Source organism: Capra hircus, chromosome 15, assembly GCF_001704415.2.
Source record: "Capra hircus breed San Clemente chromosome 15, ASM170441v1, whole genome shotgun sequence".
Taxonomy (NCBI): Eukaryota; Metazoa; Chordata; class Mammalia; order Artiodactyla; family Bovidae; genus Capra; species Capra hircus.
Genome location: NC_030822.1, coordinates 73275196 through 73290150, shown reverse-complemented (window position 1 = coordinate 73290150; position 14955 = coordinate 73275196).

Here is a 14955-nt window from a genome sequence, read left to right as displayed (position 1 = left end):
GTCTTTGTATTCAGTAAATATCATGTTATCTGGAGCTTTCTGAATGTTTTCAATGCACTGAGACAAATGAGACAGCAGTCAGTATTTTGGAATCTCTCAGAAAAATTATGATGTTGTGTGTATATTATAGTCTTTCCCTTCCTTCCCAAGGGAGAAGTTATGATACAGGGTTTTCTTCCCAGTTGAAGTGGGCTATGTCAGGAGCTCAGCATATGGAAAGAGAATGTCTCATATATTCCTATTGGCTCCATGTGGCTTGTTTTCCTCCTGCATAGGATTCAGAGGCCTCAAGTATTTTTGGGATTTTTCACAAATTAAATCATTCTATATAATGCTGTTGAATCACTGTCTGTGGGGGAAATAGAGAGCCCAGGGCTTTCTATTCTGCCATTTGTCTGCCCTCACTATCCTGAGTTTATTTTTTATAACTATGTGAAGTAAAAAATTATTCTTTTGTCTAGTTTACATATGAAGTACAGGAGAATTAAGGAACTTGAGAATAACATGAATTCTACTATGAGGGAGAAATAAGACTGTGTGTAAATATACATAAAAAAGCCATTTTAAAGAAGAAGACTGAAAATACTGGAAAGGCTAACAATCAAGAGATATACTAAGAGAGGATATAGATCAATATGGTCTAATATGAGGATTTAGAGCTCACTCCTCTGGCAAACACATCAAAAATAGATCTACATGAGGCACAATTCTCACTGAGAACTAACTAAAGACTGTAAGAAAGGGTCTTGTACAACCAAAGCTGTAAGAATGATCCCTATGGAATTGGGTAGAATGAGAAGAAAAGTGATCAGGTCAGGACCTGTGACCTTGGGAAGGGACACAGAAAATGAGGGGAACTACATGGGCAGAGAGCCTCCCTAGGGAGTGAGTGGTTCAAGTTACATATTGGGTCTCACAGCCCTCAGGTCCAACATTGGGAATATGGACCCTTAGCTGATTAGAAAACCAGGGGGATTAACAGAAGGACTATAGGAAACTTAGACTCTGATAATGATGGTCATGTACCTCCTTGCTTCCTCCACACAAAAGTTGGAGAAAACAGATTAAGACTCCAAGGAACTCTGGCCTGTTTTCTGCGACTGTCCTGACACTCACTCCAGCCTAGTGGAGGGCCAGCTCTGACACATTTGTTTTGTGAAGCAGCTCCACACTAGGCTGAGGGCTGCAGCCGCTGATGGAGGGAACTTCTTCGTTGTAAAGAACTGAGAAATACTAGACCCAGAATGGCATCTGAAAGCATAGGTACAGCCACTTCTGGCGCTTAGAGAGGCACTGCTCAGACCAATACTGAGCACCTGCTCTAGCTCCTCTTGCTTTAGCAGTGCTTCCCTCTCCAGTGAGGATGCCAGTTCTGGCAAAGGGAAGAACATACACTTAAAGGGAATGCCTGTGCATGGGCCTAACTCTCCAGAGCTCTGCTCCAGCAGCTGGGGACCCACTCTGTCCTCAGGAGAGTGGTGTTGGCCACTGAGCAGAGAAGGATCCCTGGTTCACACATGGCTCTGACTCCAGTACCTCCGTCTCCAATCCCACTCTCTACCAAAGTAATAGTTGCCAGCGCACCTTGGAAAGAAATGACTCATGCTCACATCAGATCCTGCTCTCACATCAAAGCCACTGAATACAGGGATGCTTCCACACAACGGCACCACTTAAAGAGATTAATTGATATTTGTATCATCTAATATTCTAGAGAGAGAAAGTTAAGCAAAATAAAAAGATAGAGGAATTTGTTTCAACTGAAAGAACAAGAGAAAGCCTCTGGAAAAAAACAACTAATGAAACAGAAATAAATAGGCTACCATGGAAAGTATTTAAAAGGAACTGTAATGAGAATGTTAAATGCATTAGAAAAAAGAATAGATTGTATCCTTTGAAAAGAGGGAGAATTTGAACAAAGAATTAGAAAGTGTTTAAAAACAAAAAACAAAACTGGAGAATAAAATAACTGAAATTTAAAATAATAAAATAAAAATAAAAATTATTAAAAATATTTAAAAATCAAACAATGCAATTAAAAGTGATTAGAAGCCCCAAATACAGATTTTTCCATATAGCAAACAGGTACATGGAAAGATGCCCCAAATCATTAATCATCAGAGAAGTGTGAATCAGAACCACAATGCGATATTATCTCACATCTGTCAGAATGATCATCATCAAAATATCTACAAAAAACAACCATTGGCAAGAATCTGGAGAAAAGGAAACCCTAATACACTGTTGGTAGAAATGTAAATTGGTATAGCCACTGTAGAAAATGTTTTGAGGGTTCCTCAAAAAACTAAAAGTAGAACTAGCATATGATCTAGCATTTCCACTCCTGAGTATGTATCTGAAGAAAAAGAAAATTCTAATTAAAAAATATGCATGTAACCCAATGTTTATAGCAGCATTATTTACAACACTCAATCTACTGCCCATCAAGAGATAAAGAAGATGTGGTGTATATATACAGAGAGAAAGAGTCTACGTCATCACTTATATGTGGGGTCTAAAAAATAAATAAATGAATACAACAAGACAGAGACAAACTCACAGACATAAAGAACAAACCAATGGTTATCAGTGGTGAGAGGGAAGTGGGAAGGAGCAAGATAGGGATAGGAGATTAAGAGATACAAATACTATGTTTAACAAATAAATAAGCAACAATAGTATGTTGTACAGGACAGGGAAATGCAACTATTATTTTATAATAACTTAAAATTATAATCTATAAAATATTGAATAACTCTGTTGTATACTTGAAACTAATGCAATATTATAAAAGCAACTGTATTTCAACTAAAAAAGAAGAGAGAATATGCTAAGGAAACAAAAGGATAATATGTAGAATGAAGGTAGGTTTGCATTCCTGATAAAGGTATGTTTTTTGTTGTAAAAATATGTAAGGAAAAGAGGTATGTAGGTTTGTTGGGAGATTTATAGGTCGGTAGTCAGGAAATGAAACTTTTGTTTGTACAAAAGTTTCAATTATTTCTGTAGCCTCTGATACAACCTGTGGAAGCAGCAGACAGAGGTTTGAAAAGTGACAGTTAGAATTAGCCACTATGAAGTTGTAAGCAGACTAGTGGCAGCATGGAGGGCCTCGGTAATATTAAGGATATTACCTTCATAGTGGGACCGTTTTATACATCTGTCTGCTCTTTTCAGCAGTGCTAAGCAGCTTGAGAAGAGGCACACAGACATCAGATGATTAGATTCAGTGAGGATTCAGTGAGACTTTGAGGAGCTGATATAATGAAAGAACATAGTGACAAGGAAACTAAAGATATGAGATAGAGTGACTAAAGCAGTGGACTGCATATTCTTGTTTATAAAAGGTAAGAGATTAGACAGAGGTCCCCATAAAAGGAAGAAATTAGGGATCGTAGTAAGATAATTTTGATGTGACTGAAGACTTCTGAATTGGGCTTGCAAATAGTGTAGTAACATATTTGTAAAGATGAGAAGTCATAGCTATAAAGATGTTATAATTGATTTTATTATTTCAGGTGCAAGGTAATCCTACATATGGAACATTTCAAAGTCTGCTTCTCTGGATTTGTATTACAATGCAATGCCTTAAGGGCTTCCCAGGTGGTGCTAGTGTTAAAGAATCCGTCTGCCAATGCATGAGACATGAAAGGTGGGTTCCACCCCTAGGTTGGGAAGATCACCTAGAGCAGGGCAGAGCAACCCACTCCAGCATTCTTGCCTGGAGAATCCCATGTACAGAGAACCCTGGTGGCCTACAGTCCATAGGGTTGCACAGAATCAGACACTACTGAAGCAACTTGGCATGGATGCACTCATGCACTGCGGTGAAAACTTTGTATATGCTTTGTAGAAACTGGATATGTTGGGCTAAAATTTACATGGAAAGAGGGTCTACTATACAGAAAGACCACAAAGTTTGTGATCATCAGCTCTACATATTTATTTTTGATCTTGCATCCTATTTTCATTTACACAGTTTTATGAGTGTATATAACTTTTTAAAATATTGCAAAGCAATATACATTTTGTTAAAACAAAAGATTGGATGAAGGTTAAGAACTGCATTCTGTTATCAAAATAATGAATCAGCAGTTGGCAACCAACCAGAAATTCTTTCATTAAAAATTTATATTTGTAGATTAAAGTGAGAAAGAAATTTCATTCTCTCATATTGATCCTACCTATCCGTGTACTCAAGGAATACGTAGGGAGCATATAAAAAAATATTACTCCTTTAGTAAAGCTATGTGTAAACGTCTTCCCCCTAAATGCTGCCAGGAATAAGAAAAGAGATTCAGTATTTAAAACAGCATTCAGAGGCAAATTAATACCATCATACATTTTAATGACAAATTTATGCAGAAATTCTGTTTTTAAATGGCAGCCCAGTCCAGTATTCTTGCCTGGAGAATCCCATGGTGAGAGGAGCCTGGTAGGCTCCACCAGGTCACAAAGAGTCAGACACGACTGAGTGACTTCACTACACTACTACTCTGTCTGGATGCAATATTATTGGTATGACACACTGGCAGACAGTCCATTCTTAATACTCTTTACAGTTTCATTTTTGATAAACATAGTCATAAAAAATCCATAGGATTAGACTTACCCTTGTGAAATATTCCCATTAATAGTTATTCCAAGTACTACATTATTTACTAAGAGGAAGCTTGAAGCTATTTAATATATTTTCCTTGCTAATTAAATTTGCAATGCTATAAGAAACACTACCTTTTCTCTCCAGAACATTCTTTTTCATTTATAATCCTGCGTTTTGAGTCATTTCCTGTTTTGTCTAGTGTTAAGGACTAAAACTGAAGTTGATAACGATACTTAAAATAGTCCACAGTAAAATAAAATATAATTTCTTAAACTTTGTAGATAAAACTAAATCCATATTAAAACAATTAAATACTGTAGCTGAAAAAAAAAAAAAAAACAAAAAAACAGCATTTAGAACATTCAAATAGATAATCTGATTTGCTGTATCTGATGACATTTCCAAGGTAACATTTTCAGAATCTTCACGGGACAAGTATATTAAAATAAATATTTGTCTCTCACTTTCCTCCATCTCCCAGGTTCTCAAAATGTATTTCAAGTTGAATTTTTTTTAAATTTTTTTTTTCATTTTGTACATTTGAAGTTTAAACCCTATGAATTTATTATATTATCAAGAAGTAATTAGGACCTGAATTGAGGGGGTTAATACTATCTTGTCCATCACTCAGGTTATTTTATTTTTATTTATTTTTTTTAGTTTTTTATTTTTTTAAATTTAAAATCTTTAATTCTTACATGCGTTCCCAAATTATATGACATTGAAATGTATAGTTCATATGTTCATAGTTGACCATATGAATTCTGTCAATAAAGGAGCAGGAAAGTAAAATCTCTGTTCTCTTAGATACCTTTACATTAATAAGTTAGAGACACATTAAAGTTGCTGCTAAAAGCCACAAGAGATTTATGTAAAGATAGTATCTATACCCTAGGCAGTGAAAAGTATAGTTGTTGTTCAGTTGCCCAGGTGTGTCCAACTCTTTGAGACCCCATGTCCCGCAGCACACCAGGCCACCCTGTCCCTCACCATCTCCCGAAGTTTCCCCAAGTTCGTATGTATTGTATCAGTGATGCCATCCAACCATCTCATCCTCTGATGCCCTCTTCTCCTTCTGCCCTCAATCTCTCCCAGCACCAGGGGCTTTTCCAATGAGTCAACTGTTCGCATCAGATGACCAAAGTATTGGAGTTCCAGCTTCAGCATCAGTCCTCTCAATGAGTATTCAGGACCAATTTCCTTTAGGATTGACTGGTTGGATCTCCTTGTAGTCCAAGGGACTCTCAGGAGTCTTCTCCAACACCACAGTTCAATTCCTCGGGGCTCCATCTTCTTTACAATGCAGCTCTCAAACTACGCGTGACCACTGAGAAGATGGGAGCCTTGACTCTACAGACATCAACAGAGTAATGTCTCTGTCATAGCTTTCCTGTCAAGAAGTAAACGTCTTCTGATTTCATCACTGCAGTCACCATCCTCAGTGATTTTATAGCCCAAGAAGAGGAAACCTGCTGCCACCACCTTCTCCCCCTCTATTTGCCATGAAATAGTGGGGCCAGATGCCATGACCTTAGTTTTTTTTAAATATTTAATTTTTAGCTGGCTCTTTCACTCTCCTCCTTCACCATCATCAAGAGGCTCTTCAGTTTCTCTTCAGTTTCTACCATTATAGTGGTATCATCCACATATTTGAGGTTGATAATGTTTCTCCCACCTATCTTGATTCCAGCTTGTGACTCATCCAGCCTGGCATTCCTCATGATGTGCTCAGCACATAGATTAAACAAACAGGGTGAGAGCAGACAGCCCTGTCATACGTCTGTCTCAATCTTGAACCAATCAGCTATTCCATGCAGGGTTCTAACTGTTGTTTATTTACCCGCATATAGGTTTCTCAGGAGACAGGTAAGATGGTCTGTTATTTCCATCTCTTTAAGAGCTTTCCACAGTTTATTATGATCTACACAGTCAAAGGCTTTGGTGTAGTCAATGAAAACAAAAGTAGATGCTTTTCTGGAATTTCCTAGCTTTCTCTATGATCCAGTGAATGTTGGCAATTTGATCTTTGGTTCTTCTTCCTTTTCTAAACCCAACTTGGACATCTGGAAGTTCTTGGTTTGCATAATGCTGAAGCCTAGCATTCAACATTTTAAGCATGCCTTTACTAGCATGGGAGATGAGTGCAATTGTCCAATGGTCTGAACATTCCTTAGTAGTACCCTTCTTGTGAATTGGGATGAGGGTTGATGTTCTCCATTCCTGTGGCCAGTACCGGGTCTTCCAGATTTGCTGACATATTGGATGCAACACCTTGATGGCATCATTATTTAGGGTTTTGAATAAGTCTACTGGAATTCCATCACATCCACTAGCTTTATTAACAGCAATTTTTCCTAAGGCCCACTTGACTTTGCTTTCCAGAATGTCCGGCTTTGGGTGGCTAACCACACCATCATAGTAATCTGGTTCATTTAAATCTTTTTTGTACAGTTCTTCTGTGTATTCTTTCCATGTCTTCTTGATCTCTTCAGCATCACTAGGTTTCCACCGTTTATGTCTTTGATTGTACCCATCTTTGGGCAAAATGTCCCCTTGATATCTCCAATTTTCCTGAAGAGTTCTCTGGTCTTTCCCCATCTGTTATTTTCTTCTAGTTTTATACACTGTTCACTGAAGAAGGCCTTCTTGTCTCTCTGTGCTATTCTTTGGAAATCTGCACTTAGTTGGATATACCTTTCCTGTTCTCCCTTGCTGTTCACTTCTCTTCTTTCTTTAGCTATTTGTAAGGCCTCCTCAGATAACCCCTTTGCCTTTTTGCTTTTCTTTTTCTTTGGAATGGTTTTGTTTGCTACCTCCTGTACAATATTATGGACCTCCATCCATAGTCCTTTAGGCATACTGTATACAAGTTCTAATCCCTCGAATCTATTTCTTACCTCCACTGCAGAGTCAAGTCGTACTTGGCTGGTCTAGAGGTTTTCCCTGCTTTGTTTAGCTTAAATCTGAATTTTGCTGTGAGAAGCTGATGATCTGAGCCACAATCAGCTCTAGGTCTTGTTTTTGCTGACTGTATACAGCTTCTCCACCTTTGGCTACTAAGAATGTAATCAATTTGATTTTGATATTGTCCACTCTGTAATGTCCATGTGTAGTCATGTCTTGTGTTGTTGAAAAAGGGTATTTGCTGTGACCAGTGCATTCTCCTGAATAATTCATTTAGCCTTTGCCCTGCTTCATTTTGTTCCCCAAGGCAAAACTTGCCTGTTACTCCAGGTATCATTTTCCAAGGCAAGTCATTCAACATTACAGTAATCCAAGTCTATGCCCCTACCACTGATGTCAAAGAATCTGAAATTGATTAGTACTATGAAGACCTAAACAACCTCTTAGAACTAACACCAACAAAAGATGTTCTATTCATCATTGGTGATTGGAATGAAAAAGTAGGAAGTCAAGAGGTACCTGGAAAGTATAGCAGGTAAATTGTACTGAGATGGGGATTCTAGACCCAGCTTTATGATTTCATGGGAGATTCTTACAGTTATTCAATTTCTATCTAAGCCTTAATTTCTGAAAATATTATGTTTGGGAAGCATGGTTTTCCTGACTCTTGATTGTTGGACTATAAAACTATACGCTGCTGCTGCTGCTAAGTCACTTCATAGCTATTACTAATCGCTCTTGTACTTTGCTCTCAGGTTTTTACTTGGTATATAATTTAATTTCTACAGAAGCCTAAGATGTATACTTTATTTTCTCTGTTTCACAGGTAAGAAAACTTACAACAAAAATAAATATTTCTCTAAGTAGGGGGAAGAAAGATAATTCTAAAATCATTATTCTTACATATGTTCAGTAAACATATTCACGAACATGACTTCTTTGGGTCTTTAAGATATATAGTGAAATGAGGTGGAGAAATGGACAGAATATGTGGCATGTGTGCATGCCGAATTGCTTCATTTGTGTCTGACCCTTGTGACCCCATGGGCTGTAGCCTACCAGGCTCTTCTGTCCATTGGATTATCTGGGCAAGAATATTGACTGGGTTACTATTTCTTCCTCCAGGGGATCTTCTTGACCCAGGGATTGAACTTGCATCTCCTGTGGCTCCTGCATTGGCAGGTGAATTCTTACCATTTGAGCCACTTGGAAAACCAAATTAATAGTATTTTTACACAGTAGATTATATAAATCTATAGTATAGCTTAATTTCTCAGATGATTAAGATGCTATACTAGTGATATATCATGATGATGAGAAGACTATGACTCTCACTTATATTTAAAATAGTAAAATCTGTTATAATCTGTTAAATATTTTATTATAGTCAGAAGGTGTCCAATATGCTATTGGGAAAGACCAGAAGGCAATTACTAATAACTCCAGAAAGGATGAAGCAGCTGGGCCAAAGCAGAAGCAATATTCAGTTGTGGATGTGTCTGATGGTGAAAGTAAAGAACAATATTGCCTAGGGACCTGGAATGTTAGGACCATCAATCAAGGTAAACTGGACATGGACCAGAAGTAAATGGTAAGAGCCCAAAATGCAGTACTTGGGTTCAATCACAAAAATGACAGAATGATCCCGGTTCCTTTCCAAGGCAAATCATTCAATAACACAGCCATCCAAGAATGAAGACAGACCAACAACACCTTCTAGAACTAACACCAAAAAAAAGAAAAAAAGATACCCCTTTCATCATAGTGGATTTGATTGCAAAAGTGGGTAGTCAAGAGATACCTGGAGTAACAGGCATGTTTGCCTTGGTGTACAAAATGAAGCAGGGCAAAGGTTAATAGAATTTTGTCAAGAGAACACATGGGTCATTGCAAACACCATTTTCCAACAACACAAGTGATGACTCCACACAAGAATATCACCAGATGGTCAATACTGAAATAAAATTGATTATAATCTTTGTAGCCGAAGATGGAGAAGATTCATATAGTTGAGAAAAACAAAACAAAACAAAAAAAACACCTGGAGCTGACTGTGGCTCAGATCATGAGCTCCTTATTGCAAAATTCAGACTTAAATTGAATAAAGTATGGAAAATCACTAGGCCATTCATGTAGGACCTATATCAAATCCCTTATGATTATACAGTGGAGGTACCAAATAGATTCAAAGGATTAGATAAGATAGATAGAATGTCTGAGGAACTATCAGTGGAAGTTTGTAACACCTAGAAGGCAATGACAGAAACATCTGCAAGAAAAAGAAATGCAAGAAGGCAAAGTGTTTTCTGAGGAGTCTTTACAAATAGCTGAGGGATGAGAGAAGTGAAAGGCAAAGGAGAAAAAGAAAGACATATCCAACCAAATGAAGAATTCCAGAGAATAGAAAGAAGAGATAAGAAGGCCTCCTTAAATAAATAATGCAAAGAAACACTAGAGAAGGAAATGGCAACCCACTCCAGTGTTCTTGCCTGGAGAATCCCAGGGATGGAGGAGCCTGGTGGGCTGCCTTCTATGGGGTTGCACAGAGTCAGACATGACTGAAGCTACTTAGCAGCAGCAGCAGCAAAGAAACAGAGGGAAACAATATAATGGGAAAGATCAGAGATCTCTTCAAGAAAATTGGAGACAGTGAGGGAACATTCCACACAAGAATGGGCACAACAAAAGACAAAAATGATAAGAACCTAACAGAAGCAGAAGAGATTAAGAAGAAGCAAAAATACAGAGAACTATACAAAGAAGGTCTTAATGACCCAGATAATCATGATGGTGTGGTCAATCACCTAGAGCAGACATCCTAGAGTGTGAAGTCAAGCGGGCCTTAGGAAGGGTTACTACATACAAAGCTAGTGGAGGTGATGGGATTCCTGCTGAGCTATTTTAAATACTAAAAGATGATGCTGTTAAAGTCACTCAATATGTCAGCAAATTCAGAAAACACAGCAGTGGCCACAGGACTGGAAGAGGTCAGTTTTCATTCCTATCCAAGAGAAGGACAATGTTAAAAAACCATCTGTCTATCTTACAGTTGCACTCATCTCACATGCTAGCAAGGTTATGCTCAAAATTTTCCAAGCTAGGCTTCAGCAGTACATGAACTGAGAACTTCTAGATGTACAAGCTGGATTTAGATAAGACAGAGGAACCAGAGATCCAATTACCAACGTTTGCTGGATCATAGAGAAAGCAAGGGAATTCCAGAAAAAATCTACTTCTGTTTCATTGACTTCTCTAAAGACTTTGATAGCGAGGGTCACAACAAACTGTGGGAAATATTTACAGATCAGAATACCAGACCACCTTAGATGTCTCCGGAGAAATTTGCATGTGGGTCAAGAAGCAACCATTATAATCAGACATGGAACTACTGACTTGTTCAAAATTGGGAAAAGAGAACAACAAGGCTGTATATTGTCACCCTGTTTATTTAACTTCTATGCAGAGTACGTCGCGTAAAATGCTGGGCTTGATGAACTGCAAACTAGAGTCTAAAGATTGGCAGGAGAAACATTAACAACCTCAGATACGCAGATGATACCACTCTAGTGGCAGAAAGCAAAGAGGAACTAAGAACTTCTTGATGCGGGTGAAGGAAGAGAGTGAAAAATCTAGCTTGGAACTCAACATTCAAAAAACTAAGATCATGGCATCTGGCCCATCTATTCATGGCAAATAGATGGGAAAATGTGGAAGTGACAGATTTTATTTTCTTGGGCTTCAAAATGCTGCAGGTAGTGATTGCTGTCATGAAATTAAAAGACGCTCCTTGGAAGATAAGCTATGACAAACTTAGACAGCATAATATTAATAAGAAGCAGAGATATCACATTGTCAGCAAAGTTTTGTATAATCAAAGCTGTAGTTTTTCCAGTAATCATGTACAGATATGACAGTTGGAGTAGTCATGTACGTATGTGAGAGTCTGACCATACAAAAGGCTGAGTGCCAAAGAATAGATGCTTTCAAATTGTGGTGCTTGAGACGACTCTTGAGAGCTCCTTGGATTGCAAATAGAACAAACCAGTCAATCTTAATGAAAATCAATCTTGAATATTCATTGGTAGGACTATGTTGAAGCTCCAATACTTTGGTCACCTGATGTGATGGATCAACTCATTGGAAAAGGCCTTCATGCTGGGAAAGACTGAAGGCAAAAGAGAAAGGGGTGGCAGAGGATGAGGTGATTAGACAGCATCACCGACTCAATGGGCATGAATTTGAGCAAACTCTGGGAGAGAGTGAAGGATGAAGAGCTTGGCCCGCTGCAGCCCATAGGGTTCAAAGAGTCAGACATGACTTTATGACTGAACAACAACAACATAGTCTGTATCAGCTATGGAAGAACAGAGGTTCAAAGTTGTTTTCCAGTGCCATTTTCCTTCAGTTATATTTCTGTCTACATTGCACTTAAATTTTTGTTTATAATTGAATTACCTATAGATTTGAAAGTCAGTGATGATCTTCATAAACAGAGAAAGTTCTATCCCATATTGCAATTAAAACTATGATATGACTCAAGTTATTTTGCTTAATCATTTTTTTCTATATCCAGAACATATAGATTTTATAGCAATAGTTATTAAGCCATTAATATCAACAGTGGAACAAAATTTTTCATATATATATATATATATATATATATATAGTTGTTCAGTCACTCAGTCATGCCTAAATAGGCAACCCCAAGGACTGCAGCATATACAAATGTTTGTGTATGTGTGTGTGTGTGTATTTTTCCTACGTACTTGACCACCGATATTTACCTTTTGAAAATTTTGCAGCCTCTTGGCATTCTCTAAGATCAATATATCAATTTTGATGCTAAAATAATCATAAAATATTTTAAATATTAACAACAGCCTGAGTAAAATGCTACCCTTAATTTAGCATGTAAAATCAGCTCAAAAACTAGTCTTTAAACTAATAGGAGAATAAAAGAAGGGTTTTGACCTGAAAGAATGTTTGTGAAAGATAAAACTGACAAAAAATTTCCCAATGTTTCTTATGCATGTAAATTTGTTTTATAGGTTCAGAATTTTTTTAGATTACTAAGGCACATGTCAATATATATTATAAGCAGAAATCTAGAGCCTGGATTTTTTCTGGTATATTCTTATTTGAAACTATAAAAAACTGAATGTTAGTAGAGAGTATGAAGTTTATAGGATGTTGGCATTCCTGGTTGAGGAAAAACTTATGTAATGGACTATGTCTTTTATAGTATTTCAGAAAGCAAAACATTAAAGTATCGACAAATGTTTTATAAAATAAATAATGTTTTGTAAATATTCCAGAGAACTAGAGTGAAAGAGGGAATTAATATGCAATTTATAAGCCTTTACTATTGAGACTCTCAGTGAAATCTAATGGCAATTTTATGAGGTAGGCATTGTCAGGAGACCTGGCTTTCATCCCTGGGTCTAGGTCGGGAGATCCCTTGAAAGAGGAAATGGCTACCCACTTGAGTATTCTTGCCTGGCGAATTCCATGGACAGAGGAGCTTGCAGGCTGCAGTCAATGGGGTCACAAAGAGCTGGACATGGAGTGAATAACACACAAACTGTCATTGTCAAATTCTTACTCTACAGATTTGATATGAGACTTGATCTAGGCAATAACTCATCTGATGTCATATAACTGGTAAATGATTGGTTCAGTTGATAAATATCTCAAACTATCAAGACTTTGTTCTTGTCAGGTAACTTGGCACTAAAAATACAAGTTATTAAACTGTAGAAGTTCTAGATTCCCATGAATGCAATATGGCAGATTTCTTTTTGAGGATTATAAAGTTAAATTAGAAAATTACTTTTCCTTTTTACTTCTCCTATTCCAAATTGTTTCTGAGGAAGAATTCAATCAAAGAACCATTCTGGTATCTTTTTGTTTCCAAAGTTCACACAAAATTTTGTTTCTAATAAAGGCAGGTAAAATATGCTATATCTCACATGTTTCATTTCTGCCTCCTTAGTTAGACATAGATGGTTAGGGTACCTTTACTTTTGACCTTTCATTTACTTCCTACAAAAAAAAAAAAAAAACTAAAAAAGATTAAATAGAAATAGATCTCAAAATTTTGGACATCAAGCTGTGAAGGACATTGATCCCTGAAATAAGTTACATAATCCATAGAGCCATACACTTGCCTCAGTTTAATACCTGGGCAAAGCTTCCAAGATAGAAGAGACTCAGGCAAAACCCATCTACCTTCCTGATTTGAGGAGACAAATATGGGAATCTAGGGGAGCTAATTGGAAAAGGCAATGGCAACCCACTCCAGTACTCTTGCCTGGAGAATCCCGTGGATGGAGGAGCCTGGTAGGCTACAGTCCATGGGGTCACTACGAGTCGGACACGACTGAGCGACTTCACTTTCACTTTTCACTGCATTGGAGAGGGAAATGGCAACCCACTCCAGTATTCCTGCCTGGAGAATCCCAGGGACAGAGGAGCCTGTTGGGCTGCCGTCTATGGGGTTGCACAGAGTCGGACACAACTGACGCAACTTAGCAGCAGCAGCAGCAGCAGGGGAGCTAAGGTGGCTGGGGCTCACAATACTCAAAAGAGGGTAGCAGAATAAAGAGAGAATGTTGAGATCTATGGAAGATTCTCTTTGATTATTCACTTTAGAATGAGTCAACATATCCATTTGAGAAAAAATATTTAAAGATGAAAAAGAACCTTCTGAATTGATTGGAAGAAATAATACTCAGAATTCACCCAGGTCAGAAATAGTTCCTACCCTAATAGTCTGAGTGGAGAATCTCATAATTTAGGAGTCATTGATTGGAGTACTAACAGTCTTGCCTCAGGAGTGGGGAAAAATTCACCCTCAATCGAATGGCTCTCAGGTCTTGTCTAAAAAAAGCACGAAATAAAGACGTGAAAAGATCAGATTGTTTCCAGCTAACTTAATCATATTTCAGAACAAAGGTCAAGAATACCAAAATACCCAGTATCAAACAACATAAAATTCATTAAAAACTGCATGTGTGCAAGGAATTAAGAAAACATAATTGATAATGAAGAGGAAAACATTAGTCAACTGAAACTGACACAAAGAAAGACATATGATAGAATTAGATAATAACATTAAAAGAGTTATTGTAACCATGTCACATATGTTCAAAAACCTAGAGGAAACATTCAATGTGTTATTTAGGAAAAAAACAAAGGTTTATATGCATACAAAGATATAAACAAATATTCATAGAAGTTTAATTTGTAATAGCTGAAACTTGAACTCAACCCAAATGTCCAACAGGTGAATACATGAACACATTGTAATATAGCCAATAAATGGAATGCTACTTACATTATAAATGAATAAATTATTGGTACACCCAACAACTTATATGAATCTCAAGATAATACAACCATACCTCAGAGACATTATGGGTTCAATTCCAGATCACGACAATAAAGCA